The 16,958-nt window shown below is 40.4% G+C and overlaps 1 protein-coding gene across 17 annotated transcripts in view; it reads left to right on the top strand.

Moving 5' to 3' along the window:
* Positions 1 to 1,418: 1,418 nt before the first annotated feature.
* The window catches only part of ARPP21 (cAMP regulated phosphoprotein 21), a 138,901-nt gene continuing 123,361 nt past the window's right edge, over positions 1,419 to 16,958 (top strand). For 8 of the 17 annotated variants that reach the window (XM_027729113.2, XM_039388272.1, XM_039388278.1 and 5 more), the window contains exon 1: positions 1,419 to 1,919. The gene's annotated coding sequence lies outside the window, so the exon portion shown is untranslated. Of the gene's footprint in view, positions 1,920 to 2,083; positions 2,428 to 3,191; positions 3,352 to 3,420; positions 3,767 to 16,958 lie in introns of those variants that run through there. The other 9 variants (XM_039388283.1, XM_039388280.1, XM_039388277.1 and 6 more) reach the window with 4 other exon arrangements.

The raw sequence follows: 16,958 nt of genomic DNA, 5'->3' as shown, positions 1-16,958 counted from the left end.
TTTGCTTCTGAGGGGATAGAGGGATTCCAGGGGTGCCAGGATAATACCTACTAAAGCAAACATTTGTCTCCATCCTCCCCCAGCCTTCTGTATATTTGTCCATATTTACTGGTATGCAAGTTCTACTATGTTCATTAATCGTAGCAAGCTGTCTTTCATAACTAGGACTTTCTGAAAGCACATAATGAAAGGAGTGCATTTTTAACTGTGTATTTTAAATACGAATTGTCTGTCTGTGGGAGCTGGGTTATTTGTATTGCTGTAGACAGAAACGATCGCTATATTTCATAGGACCTTGCTGCTTTGTACTTATTGACTGTTTATTTTTCATCCATAGGATTACTAATTGCAGCTAGTACCAGACACTTCTGTCTCCTTTCAGGTTATTGTAGTAGAGGGCATTGTACCAGATGCATGGTTATTCACAGACATGCATTTCCAGCAGCTGAATTGCTGGATCTGCTCTAAATGATCTATGGCAATTACATTTGGCATTGTACAGCTATAATTTTACTGCATATTAATAGCCACCTACCGAAGAGGTAAATGCCCTTTTCTCGGCTGGGTGCAGAATGAATGCCTGGATGTATTCAATTGGGTAAAATGAGGCTCAGGTTTTAAATGGATAGCAGGGGTTTTATGTATTGGAAATGCATGTGCCGCTGAATTGCCTGTTTCCCTCTGTCTTGATGGTGTGCAGCACGGCTCCAGGAGAAATATCATCAAGCGAGATCCTAGATAGAGTCATGCTGGGCAGGGGAGGGGGAAGGGGATCATGTGCCCCATTTTCAGTGGCTTATCTTCTACTACCCAAAACCTGCTGCAGTCTTTTTTTTTTTTTCCCCCCTCCCCTTTCAGCAGCTCGGCTGATCAACGCGGAGGCTGTCAGGTTTCACAAGCAAAAATAATAATTAAAACCGCCCCCCCCAGACCTTCACTAAAGCTGTCCTCTGGAGCCAAGGGCCCATTTCCTTCTCTCTTTTTTTTGTCTTGGGAGAGTGAGGTGGGGTGTTTGAGCGTGTGTTGGGGGCGACGGGGAGTGGGTGGGAGCAAATAACAAGGAATCGGAGGGGATTAACGAGCTTTCTCCTTATTAGCCCCGCTCGGGTGCTTTGTCTCTGCTCCTGGCTGGGGATGGGCTGACGGGGAGGGTTTGTCTGGTGGTGGCGGGGGGGAGAAGCAGTGTGACTGGAGGGGCCGGCGTGCGGGAAGCCACACGCACACGGGCGGGCAGACACTCAGACATACAGACAGAGCCACCCCACACACAGACAGACACGGAGCCCGGGCGGGCAGCTCCGGGCGCTGCGTGGGGCTCTGGGTGGGGTGAGGGCGGGGAGCGCCATGGCGGCGGGGCCGGCCGCTCCTGTGCGGCGGCCGAGGCAGTGCCAGCCGGGGCGGCGGCGGCGGCGCTGAGCGCAGCGAGCGCGGAGCCGGCGCGGAGCAGAGCCGGAGCGCGGCGCTGCCTGCGGTCCGGGGCGCACCACGCTGCGTGGGCGGGGAGACAGAGAAAGGGAGAGGGAGAGACTCGCAGACAGACAGTACAGCCGGCGAGCGCGGCAGATAAAGGACGGAGGACAGGCAGAGAGGAGCGAGCCAGACGGGGATCCAGGCGGGCGCCGGGAGAGGACGGGCAGAGGCAGGCGGCGGCGGCGGATCGGGGCGAGGCAGGAGGCGGCCGGCGGGTCGGGCGGCGCCGCCGCGGCCACCGCGCCCGGGCAGCAGCGCGGCGCGGCGGCGGATCTCCTCCCGCGGCGGAGGCGGAGGAAGAGACCATGTCTTTCAGGAAGACACGCACTGTACTGTAACAGCAGCGTATCCGCAGCAAAAATAAACAAACCGGCCAACCAAAAATACCAAACAAACAAAAATAACCCGAGCCGCCAAGACGCTGGGGGCAGATCCCGTTTGCAGGCAAGGTAAAACAAACAAACAAACAAAAACAACAACAACAACAAAAAAAAAAGGAACGAAAAAAAACCGAAAACAAACCCCAAAGAAGCCAAAGCAGAATCTGTCGACATTTGTGTGGCGTGATGTTCTTTGTTGTTGCGATTTTTTTTGTCTATTTTTTTTCCTTTCAGCATGTTTTCTGTCATTTCGTTGGAGTCATTCGCCCCATCCCCCCCACCTTTCCCCGTGATCTTTTAATTTTTGAGGTCAGGGCGGCTGGAGAATGTGGAGCGGAGGAAGAGGGAAGCAGGAGCCATGTATGCAGCCGGGGCTTGCCTTTATTGCGTGCGATGTGCAATTATTAATAGCGGCTGCAGGATTCCGGCTCTAAGATGCGGTATTTACCAGAGTGGGAGGGAAAAGAAAGGAAAAAAGGGTGTCGTTCATAGTCCGGCGGGGCAGGATGCTATCGGTGCTGGAGCCGGAGCCTTGCACGGGACTGCGGAGCGGCAGCATAGCGGTGGTGACAGCCAGGTAGGGCGGGGAGGGCTCGCTGCGGGTCTCGGCGTGGTCGCGGGGCCGTCTGCCCTGCGGAGGGCGGCGGCTTCCCAAAGTTTCGGCCGCCGGCCGGTCATCGCCAGAGGCGCTGCTGGCCGGAGCTGAGGCGGGTCGGGGTCCGGCGCGGAGGTGAGGTGGCCGCTGTCCGGGAACCTGGGTGGGGAGACGAGCGCCAGGGAGGGGATCTGCGGGGGGGAGGGGGGGAAGGGGAGAGCTCCGTCCTCTCAGCTGTCATTTTAGCTAAAACGGATCAAACTTAAAGGAAAAAATCTCAACTTTTACTCGCTGATTTGTCAACAGCATCCCCTTTCAAAACCGTGTTTGCTGGAGGGCAAGCCTGGGCTGCTTGGACTGGCATTGTTCTGAAGGGTGGCGATTTGAGGGCAACAGATTTACTTGGTGCTTCCTTAGCATCTCTTTTTGCATGCAGTGGAGGAGGGTCCCAGTTCGGGAGTTACATGCGTATTATTGGGTGTCCTGTTTTCACAAAAAGCAGTTCATGTTACTCCGCTTGGTGTATTCTGCCTACTTGTCTGTGCGTCTCAAACGATATCGCTTATAACTCTAACCCAGACGTGCTCATCGAGCGCAGCCATTGCGCAGCCTTGTTTAATTGCTGTTATTTATTTTGCCTTCATTTACCGTGTCAGCCTGCGGGGGGAACACGCTCAGATTTCGAGTGCATTTTTACGTGCTAGGTGTGTCTCTGCGCTTCCAGGTGTGTGCGGTTTCGCTTAAAACTCATCCCGCCGCCGTGTGACATCGCTGTAAATGTGCCGGGAGGGGAAACAAAGACATTAGAGAGCGACACAAGTGTCTGTGCATCATCTGTTTGACTTCTCTGCCGTTGCAATGCTGAGCCAGATGCATGCCCGGTGCGCCTTCTTCTAAATAGCATATGTACGTTTTAGGCAAGTACAAAGCAATTGAAGCCGAGGGTGATGGGGAGGGGGAAAAAAACCAAACAACCAACCCGTACTGTAAACTGACCTGCAACTTTTCAGTTGTATACTTTAACTGCACGCTGATTTCTGTTTTAGCAGTCTTCGTCACGGATCGAGGCAAGTTTGTGTGCACAATTGGGCTTGCAAATTGCTAATCTCGCACTGCCTTTGCCTCTCAGTTCCCAGCTGGGCATGGTTACCTTGAAAGCTGTGGTATCAGCGCTGTCAGAGCATGCTCCGGTGGGGAGATCGGGTGTGTTCTATTTTTAATACTATTTAATGAAGATGCTTCTCACTCTGCAATATATGAAGCATAATGGAAGAGCAGAGCGATGATTGGTTATGGATACTGGAAAAGGAAAAATGCAAAGGTAAAAACGGAAATCCCTCAAATATTTCTATTACATTAAAGAAAAGAAATGCAGCTTTGCAGAAAGGTGATCGATTAGCTGATTTTAAATTGAACAGTTTTGTGGTGTCTAGGAGCATTTTTTAAAAAATGTTCTTCTAAAAAGTTGCATGAAGCAAACTGTAGGTAGGAGATTATTTCGTACTGTTGATAAATCTGATTCTGTATGGGTATGCTTAAGTTGAAGAGGAATATTCCATTTTAATTCCTTTTCTTTTAAATATTGAAGTATCTTACAATGGAGGAGCGCTAAAGAACATCTGAAGTTGTTTTTTTTTCCTTCTGATAACCGGTTTTAATAATTAACTATTTTTATTCTTATTAGTAGCGTCCTGAAGCAGAAGTTTTGAGTTTTTATTCCTTGCAGTTAAAAGTTAATTCAGTTGCTATTAAAAATCATCGTTGCATGCAATGCTTACAGAATGCAAGTGGCTGTAAATCTCTTGCTATTTATGTGTAAAGGAAAATACCCATAGATAACTACGGTGTATGCCACTTGGCGAGATGCATGGAGATACTTTTGAAAACTGCCCTGTTTAGTTCAGTGTACTCAGAAATATGTTTGTTAGCTATTTGCAAGAATCCATACACTTAGAATCGTGTAGAGAAACACGCCTTGATTAAAGATGTCTTCTGTGAAACAACTGTATTTTGTCTGTGTTGTCTGCAGTTTTACAGGATGGTGGTCTAAGAAACAACTGAGTACCCCTCCTGCAAAATCCTTTTTCGAGCAATTATTTCTTTTCGCTGTATTCTAGTCCTTTTGAGTACCCTAGGGTTAAGTGTGCAAGTGAGGATTGCTTAGACAAGTGTTGCACCACATCGTACCTATGAAGGAAAAATTATATACGGGTGGTAGAGGAAATGCAAAGAGATTTTAAACACAGGTGGAATTATAGGTATCAGGGAGAGAACAGCAGTGCAACAGTCACTTTGAAACTACATTCTGTTGGAGTAAAACTGTGGGCCAGATCATATTTTCCTGATGATGCTGCTTTTCCTTTGGGCTTTATGGGGGTTATTTGCATGATTACAGTAAACTGGACTTGGCCTGATAAATCACTGTTATTAAACAGAATTTCTGGGATTACATGAAAGAAACCTAAGAAGTTCTAAAATCTGCTGTGCTCTTGCCTTCCTCCCAGGAAGTTAACAACTAACTTTAAACTTGGAATTAATAGCAGGGAAAAAGTGCACTAATTCTAGGATGGCTTACTTGTAGTCTCTCTTGCCTCCTGTAGGCATTGGTCTTGCTACAGTCAATGGGAGCTTTAAAATTTGTTCAGTGGTTTTATCAGTGCTAAAAACAGACACAGGGACAAATATTCAGCAGCTGTAAATTGATGTAGTTCCATTGGTTTTAAGAACAGTGTAGATTTACGCCAACTAATGATAACACCTCTCTGCTTACAGCAGAGATCTGTAACTTACATTGAGTGGTATTATCAATTTTGATGACATTAATTTCAGAGTAGGAAAATTAGTTTGGCAGATTGGCAAATCCTTGTTTATAGGGACTACTCACAAATGAGCGGCTTGATCCAGTGAGTGCTCCCAGCCTAATTTCTTTGCTTAGTTTTAAAGACAATTTGTAGGTACATGATTATTTAAAGGAAATGTGTTTTGTTAAGTAATGTCATTTCAAAAATATCATTAAAGATTGGCCAGTTGAAAAGTAATGTAACTACCATGCAATAAACTTGCAAAATCCAATGGTTCCCTGCTCATTCATTTATTAGATTTGAAGTGCTGTATTAATGTTCTCAGCAGGTAGTAAGCAAATGGTTCCCTTTTTCTTCTAGAAGATTGAAACATTCATCAAACAAGTAATAAATGGCAAAAACTCTCTATGTTCCAATGGAGAGTACTTGATTCTGGAGGCTTAAAGTACTGTGCATGAATACTTTTGTATCTGAATGGTAACATGCATTTCTAGGACACATTCTATTTTGATGACAAACTGCAATCCAGGTAAGTTAGATTTTCCCCAATTAAGGCTGGGTAAATGGAATTGCAGATAAATTATGCAAACCATCTGAGGTCATGCATCTAGTTTTTGACAGTCATCAAGTGGGACCTATTCCAGTCTCCAGCATTATAAGTGGGTCACCCCTGGATGATGTCTCCCTGATTAATTGCTGGTGTTTGCTTTGTTTTTTAATTTTTCCACTTCGTACATGCAATACTGACTTTCAGAAACATGTAGATGTAAATAAATTGACATGTTTGTTTGTAACTATTAAAATATTTTTTTTTACGTAGTAATTTAATGGTACGCCTTTCTAGCAAGGATTTAACTTCAGAAGAAGTGCAAATAATGACTCATGTCTGGTTTGGTTTTGTGTTTTTTTATAAGTAAATTAAACATGCCTATAAATTCATGTAGACATACTGATTACTGTTCATGGACAGGATATATTTTTCTTGGTTCTGTCTTAAGAAAAGAAAGAGGCTTAAACCCAAATCGGTGGAACAGCCACTGTGGTTTGCATTAGTATGCTAGTGTGTACTTATACACAGTTTATTAGAGAAATAAAAAAGACACCACACTACAGGATTACAATACTTTGTTTTAATTAAAACTAATTTTTTAATAAATAACGTGTATGATGGGTTCTTGCCAAGTAAGTAGTTGTTTGTCACTGAATGTCCAAACTGCTTACTTATAGGACTTTGCTGCGCTTAGATGTTTGAGGTAACTCCAGTTTTAGACTCCATGTTCTCTCATACAGTGGTTTTACAGTAGATAAATTGGATGATGCGTTGCCACTGACCCTATGTAAGAGTGCTCCCTATAAGCTTCTATGTTCTTCGTTAGTTCACCTTCATTTGGAAGAATACGTAAATAATCTATATTAATGCTTAATGTGTGGCACACGCAATCCAAAGTTACGAATTGCATTAATTCCAGGGGAAGAGTACTGGAGCTCTGTGTCACTTTAGGGAAAATGCCCCAAGCAAACACTTCCATAATGTCCTGCGACAGCTGCACTCTTCCACCTGTTTATATGTTGCTGATACTTGCTACTTCTTCCTTTTTCACTGTTGTTTCCAGGCTTTCTCGTAATCCAACTTAAGTACACTTCTTTATGGTTCCTTGGAAAAAGATGTTGCGGAAAAGGTCTCCTTTCATTCAAATGTATAATTTTTTAGTCATAGGGTGGGATCTTTAAACCATGTTATATCATTCTAGAGTTCTAAATAGGTAATAAGCTGTTACATGAAAATGTTACATCACTTTTTTTTCTCCGCCTCCCCCTTACACTTACATTCCCTGTTACCAAGAGGAAAAAGTGAACTAAATACAGAGAGAAATACAGAAACAAGGAGTAAACAAAATTGCATTTTACAGGAGTGAGTTCGTGATGACTGTTTAATTAATTGCTGCTGTGGTAAACATGGTCTAAAGGAATACTAAGCAAGTTGTTTGGTTAATGCTGAAGAACATAAAGTGTAAGAGAGTGATAATGTCATATATCATGACTAAGCTGAAATGCAGAAGGCATAGTTAGGCGGTGACAGCTGGGAATTTGAAATTTATGATTTGGATATCCAATGACTTTCTGAAGCAGGGGTTTAGAGTATTTTCTAGCTACTGGCAATGTATGGAGGCAGTAACCATGTAAGGCAGTTTTTAGGGCAGACATTCACATAGCAGATGCTGAAGTATGTAAGGTGAGAAGTACATTTTTATAAGTGAAAGAAAATGTTCACAGGGAAATTGGGACACTTATATGCTTCTTCATCAAGATCAGATGTCTGATCTTGATCTTTTAAGGCCAAGAGTCACAGTTAACAAAGAGTAGTACCATGAGAAAGTAAAGTCCTATAAAAGTCTTTTTGTAATTTAATGCTTTGTACAATATTCATAATTTAGTCTTAGGCAATACTATGGTTTATTTATAAGCTGTTTATACAGTACCTGTGTTAAAATTCTAGGAGCTTAGTAAATCTTCCAACTGATAAAACTTCTTTTTTCCTAAATTGGATGCCTTCAATTCAAAGACAAGCTTAAATGGTCAGCTGGATGGTGTTAAAAAAACCTCAGCATTTAAAAAAAAACAAAACAAACAACAAATACCCCCATACCCTTTCCCCCACAGTTAAATACTCTTATGCTGCTTGACTTAGCTCTTTTTATATCTCAAAATTTTTGTCTTCTGTTTGTAATCGATGCTAAAACATAAAAATCAAATATATATGAATCGCCTACTTTCAAGCTTCTGTTTATCTCATTTTTTACAGCCACAGAGTAGTGATTTTTACTGGATTCATAAAATCATCAGAGCCAGTTTTATGTTCTAGGATTTGAATTCTGTTATCAAAAGCGTGCCTGAACAGCTAATAATTTCATCAGTAATGAATCGTGTTGCAGTGTTTGTATTTTTATTGCCTCATGAGTTGAAGTTTTCCTGTGCCTTCAATACCAAAAGTATTTTGTAAATTTTCATTATTAAATATAAGAGCCAGATTGTGCTACTTTTCTTCACAAGGAATGCGTGCATCTTGCTTTTGGTGACCTGAAGAGCTTCTCACGATATAATGCTTTTTTTACTGTGAAGGAAGTTATCACAGTTTGTTCCTAAGTAAAGAGGGATGGCAAGGCTTCTCAGTAGAATGAAGCTAATGAAGATAAACTGTAGTGATTAGAACATTTTATGAATACAATGAAATTGTTATTAATTAGTGTGAAGTGTTTAACTATATATTGAATTAATTGGGAGTTTTACTGGGGAGCAAATATTAGTGGTGTTGATGCTCTCGTGAAATAGGTGCAGCATTATGTGCTTGTGAAGAATGTGCCAACTTTGTGCTTTTTGGGTGTTGGTGCCACTGAAGTTTATTTGGAATGGTTTGCCCTCTGTTGCACAAAAGTAAATCATATATTGCAGTGGTTCAAACTCTACCGTGAGATTTTTCCATTTTCGAGTGACTGTTCCATTTCTAAATACATTGCCATTGGCGTAACATTTAGAACAGTTTAAATGAGGTTGCTTAATGCGTTATAAAGTGTTTGTCATGGAGTCAGAAATGTTTATGGTGTCATAAAAGCTTTAAGAGAAACACATCAAATAAATTGGTCCACTCTAAAGGCTCACTACAGATTTTAATGTAAGCTCAGGAAATGTCTGATAGCTTTATAATTTGTGTGGTTTATGAGCTGTGAAATCTGAAGTGAGAAGGTCTGACTTTCATGCTTTCAGTTTTCGTTCCTTTAGGAAAAAAATCAGTGTTTCTCCTACCAAACAACCAAAAAAAACCGAAAAAAAAGAAAAAAGGAAAATTCTGAATGTGGATCTAAAAGGAAAGCATAATGAGTGACTTAGAGCATCTTAAGGTGCTGTATTTCATAACATGTACTATTATGAGGAAATGCTAATGAAACTGTTTTATTCAAGTGTAATTTTTTGGAAACTTTAACTCATAGACATAAGTTGGAAAACAAAACAAATTTACCAGCTTTATGTGTCTCAATATGCATTTCCACTGTGGTGTAGCAGTCTGTTCTGCAGCAGCAAAATGGAGTGAACTCTAATGACAAGAGCTAAGTCAAGCAGCATAAGAATCCTGTTAGATACAGAAGACAATGAATTATTACTGAGGCATAATGCAACTTTTGTTTAATCTATGTACTAGTGAAGATTACTGTATTTGAAAGAAGTCCTTGAATGACCTGCTTCCTAAAGTAACCTTCTTAAAATCTGAGGCTGAGATAAGCTAGTGGTGGGGTAAGAGGCATAGTGGAGGATTGATTAGTGGCAGCAGTACTGCTTGTGATGTGAAATCAGGTTATGGGGCAACAGAAGTAGGAGGGCAGCAAAGGGAAGTAGGACTTTCAGGAGATATTCCCTGAAAATTAGGTAATTGAAATTTTGAATAACCAAGAGAAAATACATAGATGTGTAGCCTCTTTTCAGTATCATTTGTTTTCTGATTAAAAAATATAAAATTCCTTATGCATGTGATGTGATCCCTATCTTTGCATTGAGGATCAGGGCAAAGTGGCTACTCCTCCGCAATCACACTTAATCTCCTCAAATCTGAGGTTACAGGGGTTGTAAATGATCTGCATCTTCTGATTTTGCTGTTGCAGAATTGCTCCTCTCTGCCCCCTATCTGGCAGGAGAGAAAGGAAGATAACAAAATTGTTGCCAAAGTCTGAGGGCAGTTCCACGGTAGTATATGCTGAGACTTCTTAGGCAGGGTTAGTTGATGCAAGAAGCCGGTGGGTGAGTCTTGAGGAGGCACACAAGATCCTGGACTCTCTAGTACGTAGGCAGTTCTTCTATGAGAATAAATTGGTTTGTATCCTTGATAGCTCTTCTCTTGACATGCCAGTACCTCATAAATTAGTCAAGTATTTACTGAAATAGCATAATGTGCCCTCTGACTACATAAATCCACACCTTTCCGTAAAGAACCTTCTATTAATGGAGAAGGATTGGTAAAAAAGAGCAGATTGAGACACAAATATTGATGCAGCATTTCAGCTGCCTGTGGTTATGCTACCGGTAACCGTATAGCCATAGTTGTGGGGCTGTGGTTCTGCAGACACCCTGTCCACTCGTTCTTTCACCGTGATGGTTTCCGCAATGCGGGAGGAAGATGCGGCAAGCACCTACCTTTTTCAAAGCCACATATTTCTTTGATGTGTTTGTTACTCCTCAGGGTTTGGTTTTTTTTTTTTTTTTTTTTCAGGAAGTAGAACAGAGAACATAATTTGTACCCATGAAGGCTAATTACAATTTTTCCTCTACAGATTATTTCTTAGAGATCTGTGTGTTCAAAGAATTGCTGCTAACTATTTTCTGCATTACAGTTATGTTCAGTGTCCAGGCAGTGAGTGTCAAAATGTAGATTCTTTTGGCACCTATTCCTGTTTGTGTTTGTTTGATAACATAGACTTGTGTCATGTCTTTATTAATGTTGTCAGGCACTTCAAAGCCAACTGTAATAAAACTGCATCAATATAAGAACATGTCAGAAAACATGACAATAAAATATCAGCACTTCTTAACAAAACATTTTATTGATTAAACAGCACAATTTCAATATGTGGAAAAATGAAATCAGTTCTAATTAGAGAGCAACTGCAGTAACAGCCAAGTCTTTGACTTGCCTATAAAATGACAGCAGACTGAGCAATTCCGTTGTGTATTATGAGCGAATTCTATGGCATGGGAATGTGTTTGCTAAGTGTGCATTGACTGTGATCATAACAAAGGAGGAGCGTAAGTGACCCACGTACTTCTGGTGCACAGATAAATGACACGTTCCAGGAGAATATTTATTACCTATGCTCAGTAGTTGGAATGAGGCTGACAGATGATGGTGTAGCATACCAGTGCTCCTCAGAACATCAGCTCTGTGTACAAGCAATTTCAATGTCTGTTCACTGTCAGACAGATTATTTTAATAAAAGGAATTCCAGGGCTCTATTCTTGACCTCGGACGGTTTACTTTGGGGGCAGTAACTTGAGGTGCTATTGTTATTAAGCATCATAAAATTGGAAAATGGAGATAATTTCAGGTAGCTTTGCAACCTCTGCAGAGAAAATAAAAAATATGGAGGGGAGCAAATGTTAAATTCTTTTGGCAACACAAGAATGTGTGAAGTGAAGCACACTGAAGTTAGGAGATTTACTGCATCCTTAGGTGTAATATAAACAAGGGATCTTCCTAAAAACTGGTCCGTAGCTTCCTGACTTAAAGTTTACTGAAAGTGCAGGAAGACAAATATTGGAGGAATTCACTGCAGTCCCAATATAAACTCTTTTCTTGTTTTGTTTCTTGATACATGCATTTCATGCAGTCCCTAATGTGGATGTCTCTGCCTCTTTTCTGTCTGTTTCCACACTTGCATCAGTTGTCTCTATTCTGCTCCTTATGTCCTCTGACCATTCTTCATACTGGGTCTTTGCTTTTGTAAGTTGTACCCCTTAGGCAAATTTTACTTTGTTAAACTGACCCTTCTGACTTTTCTTGGTTTTTCATCATTTGCTCACATTCTCCAGCTTTTTTTTCTTGCCTTTGTCTACATCAGTTACTTGCCTCTGTTTGAAAGGGTTGAAACCTTCAATTTATTGACTATATAGTACTGCAGTTTTAAAAATGACCTAGTTCTGTAGATTTTTGGACAGTTTATAATAAACATGTTATTTAAGCATACTATCATTATTCAAAATATACTAGTTCCCAGATTTCTTGGACTTTGTTTTGGTATCTTTTAAGGAGGGAGTGCCAAAACTGCTCTGATTGCATCTGTGAAACAAAGGGTTTTGTGCTGAAATCTAGAAGACCTTGTGCTTTTGAACTTCTTCATATATGCAGCTCATATTAGTGGATCTGGGTTATTTTGGGACCTCCATCCAAGTTCAGTAGCTCCGTATAATTTGGTGTATGTTTGATGCTTCTGGAAAACCCTAACCCTGTACTCTCCATCTATTTATGTAGATTTTTCTTTTTTTCTGGGATTAGTAATATTTTCAATATATTTAGCATTTGTCAGTTGCTTAGAAAATAAAGTGTAATGAAAATGACACAAACTAAATGCCTTTGACAGTGTGTTTGTTGTCAGAGACTTTTTATGTGTTGGCTCTCTGACCTTTCAGATGGACTGCTGTCTGTGGCGTGAGCAGCACAGCACCTAATGCATTATGTTGGGTGCAGTTTACTGTGTTACTGGACTGTACAATGAAAAGAGGGAAAAATGACTGGAGTTCTTATACGGAGAATTATTTTGTATTTCGTGTCTGTACACTTGTTGAGTAAGCTTGGAAACCGCACCAGAAGCTGAAGGTTACATATTCTTCTCGTAACTTTGATTATAATGATTGCACGGCCACAGAGCCTGGTCAAAAGCAGAGGAGACTGATTGATTGTGAAGATAGTTACTGACTAAGGCATCTAGCTGTCCACATTTCAGGACCTATACTAAATAAATAATCCATTTTTGTGAAATGGATATATAGAAGCTCCTTCTAAAGACAGAAGTAAAGGAACTGTTGGCTGAAATGTGTCACTGATGTGTTTGAAGGAGCATAGTTTGCTACCATCACGTGAAAACTGAAATTTATTTTTTCCTGTGGTGGTGGTGGTGGTTGTTTGCTTTGCTTTGTTTTTTTTTTTCCTCATTGCTGAGATGGCAGGAGAAGTGCCTGTATTCAGCTGCCAATTACGGATTTAATTCAGTTATTTGTTTTTCAGTAATCTGATTCCTATTCGTGCCTAATTCACTAATTGCTCACTGTACTCTGTCAGTTTATTATGAAAGTAACATTCTAAATATTCTGAAACCTAATAAAGAAATGGTGGCAGTAGTCTGAACAGATGATGTGTAGTAGTTATGAACTGATTTTTTGTTTCTTTTAATGGGTTAATTTCCAGACTGGTGGACAGTCAGCTCAGTTAGCTCTCAAGCAGCATGCACTGAAGAAATTTCTTCCCATTTAAAGACAAAATTCTGTGTTGTGTGGAGTCATTCCATGTTTGAGAAGGATGTCATGTTAACAAGCTGTTTATTCCACAAATCGTGGTGCCAGTGCTTTTCTCTATGTCCTTGGTAATAATTGAATTCTTGAGTTCAGTTGTTTGCTAAGGAGATGATTTGTGATTTTTAAAAGCATGGGTACAAATGTCTGTAGTACCACATAATTGGAATGCAGTGAGAAGGACTAGTTTTTTCACATAGCCTAGGTTTAAGTTGACTGAAGGAAAGCTCTTGCTTTTATTGACTTAATTCTCTAATCTTAATCCTTGCAAATAAAGGTATGAAAATGTTAGTCCATATAACCCTATTGTTGCAAATCAGAGAAATATGCAGCAGGATTCTGTTTCTGTAGCAGGAAGCTGGTGTGGCTAGAAGATGCTTCCAAAATGTGCATCGACATATTTTGTGGTCTCTTAAGTTCAAGATCCAACATTTGTTTTTTGGAATTTTTCCCAAATAACTCCATTGTTGGTCTGCTGCTTAACTGCCTTTCCGATGCAGTGGACAGAGCAATTGGATTGCATGTGGAAGACAGAGAGGCATAACACTTGTTTTCATCTTTCTTCTACACTTTAGACATTGAAACAGGTGAACTCCTGTTATATGGTAGGGGAAGCTGCTATAAAAGTAATATTATTTGTATTACAAAGTTACGTTCTTCAGCCCAGTAGAATGACTGTAGGTGCAACATGCAGTCTTGAGCATCTAATCTTGTGCTCGCTAGTGTCAGCTAAATGAAGCGGAGCTTTATTGTTGAAAATTCATTTTTTTTTCTGGCATTCTGGTAAAAACAGGATGTGGGAAAAAACGACGAGTAAACTCCCAAGCTTAAAATGAGGATGACACTGGGCTGCTACTGATGCCTGGCTGTGTAGTGTGTGCATGCGGAAACAGTCTACCAGTGGTCATGGGGCCATTGGAGACCTGTTCTTCTCAACTCTGCACAGTCTACAGGTGATGGGCGTGATGGTCATAAAATGCCTGTTTACTTCAAGAAACCAAAGGAGACCCTTTTATAAGTTGGCCTTCTAGTCTGTCAAGAGAGGATGCATTCACTAAGTTACTAGTGGAAAAAGAGCACTGCTGCCTTTTAAAGTATTTTGTGCTACGGTCAGTGAAATACTATGACATGTTTGTTTTGTTTTTTTTTATTTTTTTCAGGAAGGGACAGAGTTTTCAAATGCCTGTCTGAGGTTATTTGGATAATTTGGTGTTATTCTTTTTCAGTGAAGACTTTTAAAAATATTTGTGTCTTTAAAAGGAGCCTTTCTGACAGCAGGAATAGCTACAGATTCAAGTGCTACAGATAGTATAAGTTGGCAAGTTGTATGCCATACTAATAACGTCACAAAAAACATCAGCTTTCCCAAAAAATACATTTTCCAATAGGAAAGGCAGATAAAGGGGTATGTTTTCAGTGAGAAGGATGAAGTTTTTTCAAGAGGAGAATAGTCTAGCATGAGATAGTAACTTGGAGAAAGATATGAGAGCAATAAGAATTCCCATTGTTCAAGTTTGTTTGTTTGGGGTTTTCTTGGGGGGGTTTTTTGCTTGTTTTGGTAGGTTTGTTTGGTTTTGTTTGGGTTTTGTTTTTTTGGGGGGGGGGTGTGTTTGATTGGTTGGTTGGGTTTTTTTCCCCTGAACATTATCCAGCACTAAATTTCCCTTTCTCATGTTCAGCTTTAAGAAGTATGAATGTCCCTCCGGAAGGAGAACAGGCAGCCAGCCATGTCTCATCACTGTGCAACTTTGTGACAAAGATTAATTTGGGGAGGAAATAGAGGAAGAAAACAATACAAAAGGAATTGTTTTTAAACAAAAGATGCACTTTTGTCATCATTTGGACTACTCAAGCTGTCCAACCTCTAACTGCGGTGACCCAAAGTACATCCGCACTGTTGGCAGCTGTAATACGTTGGAGGCAGTGAGGATAAAACCCATGGTACAAGTGAACATTCCCAGCAAGGCTTTGTAAAGCACTGGGAGCGAATTCTAAGTCGGGTAATGAAAGCCGTCTTGAAGTGAAATTGAACTGATTGCCCTCACTGATTGCCTTGTTCAGCTTGCATTGATACTCCGTAGTGTGCTGTAATGGGTGTGCAGCTGATGTAGTCAAGCCTCAAGACACCCCAGAGAAATACTCCTTGTAAGTGAAATATGAAGAGGTGGTTTGAGAAGTGTAGTCACTGCTAATCATGCCAGTAGAAGAAATGAGAAGAATAGCAGTCCACTTTCAATACTGCATTTGTTGTAGATAACTAAAATGCCATCACTTTACCATTTATATGCTGATATTATTACCTGTTTCCCCCCATCCTTATTGTCAGTTTTATGATGCAGGCTTGCATGATGCTTGTTTCTTAGTTCATTTCTCTTAGGAGGTAATGAATCTGAGCCATTATTATAAATGACTTGTAAGTGGTATTTCAGTCTAATAAGATTTATAACAAAATGGATCCTGTAGACAGAGTTTTGCATAAATAAAAGCATTTATCTTGTTCTTTCACTTTCCTACCTACTATCTTGTAGTAGTAGTTTCTAAAACAGTTTTATTTAGAGGCTACAGTTAATTGTAATGTACTTCAAGAATTTGGTCGTACAAAAGCAAAGAAGGTTTTTCCAGATTGTTTATTACTGTTGTTAAGATGCTGAGGTTCTAGGTTTCTTGTTATGTGCCCTGCATCTTCATGTATAGACAAAATAATGTTTTTAAATATCTTTCATTTTCATTAGTGGCTCATTTTCATATACACACATTCACTACCTGCCACAAAAGTGTCTGTTATAAAAGGGGCGCTGGAGAATGGAAGATGGTGGAGAATGCTGGACATGTACCTGGGAAAGGGGATGTTGGTTACCCATCTAGCTCTCATTTTGACCAACTTCACTGCTCATTTAACCTCTGTATTCCTCAGTGTCCTCATCTGAAAGGAAATACTTTTTATACTTGCATTCCTCTGAATGTGGTTTGTTTTTTTTTTTTTTTCCTTCTTAATTGGAGATGATGGTATTTTAAAGTCTGGCACAACAGGAGTATGCAATTTGACTCTGTTGGGCTTATATCGGCAGCTACAATCCAGTTATGATAACTGCATAAGTTAGCTTAGTTACAACTGTTATTTGGGTGCAGTCTGCAGCAAATGTGAAGACACTTTTCTATGGCTGCAGTTATTGTCTGCTGTCAGTGTTGGGCATTACTGCCTTTATTTACTGATTCTTCTCCAGATAAATCATGTGATAACATGTTTCAGTTTGAGCAGGTGATAACGCTGAAGCATTTGAACAGGCACAAGATAAATAGAATTTGAAAAATAAAGTCACAACCATGTTAAGATTAAGAGTTTTAGTCCCTGAGGCAAAGCTTGAAACAATTAATAGTTTTCTTTCAGCTGGTTCATTTTATATTCTAAGTCTGGAAACATGTGCTTATGTATAGCACATATTCAGGGTTAGCCCTTGCCAGAATAGATTAAAAAAAACCCCAAAACAAACAAAACCCCCACCATTGTTTGAACTGATAATATGTACAAGTAATAAGAGCACATACAAAAATGCCAGGTTTAAGTGTTGCACACAGCCTTCACTGACATAGTCAGCTTTTTATTTTGCAGGTTAAAGTTTAATAGACAAAACATTTTGAGAGGGAAGCTTTTGAAAAAGTTGC

This window comes from Pipra filicauda, unplaced genomic scaffold (assembly GCF_003945595.2).
Source record: "Pipra filicauda isolate LSUMZ 115617 unplaced genomic scaffold, ASM394559v2 scaffold62_size3274119_pilon, whole genome shotgun sequence".
Taxonomy (NCBI): Eukaryota; Metazoa; Chordata; class Aves; order Passeriformes; family Pipridae; genus Pipra; species Pipra filicauda.
Note: the sequence above shows the minus strand (reverse complement) of the source record. Positions and strands in the feature narration are given on the sequence as shown.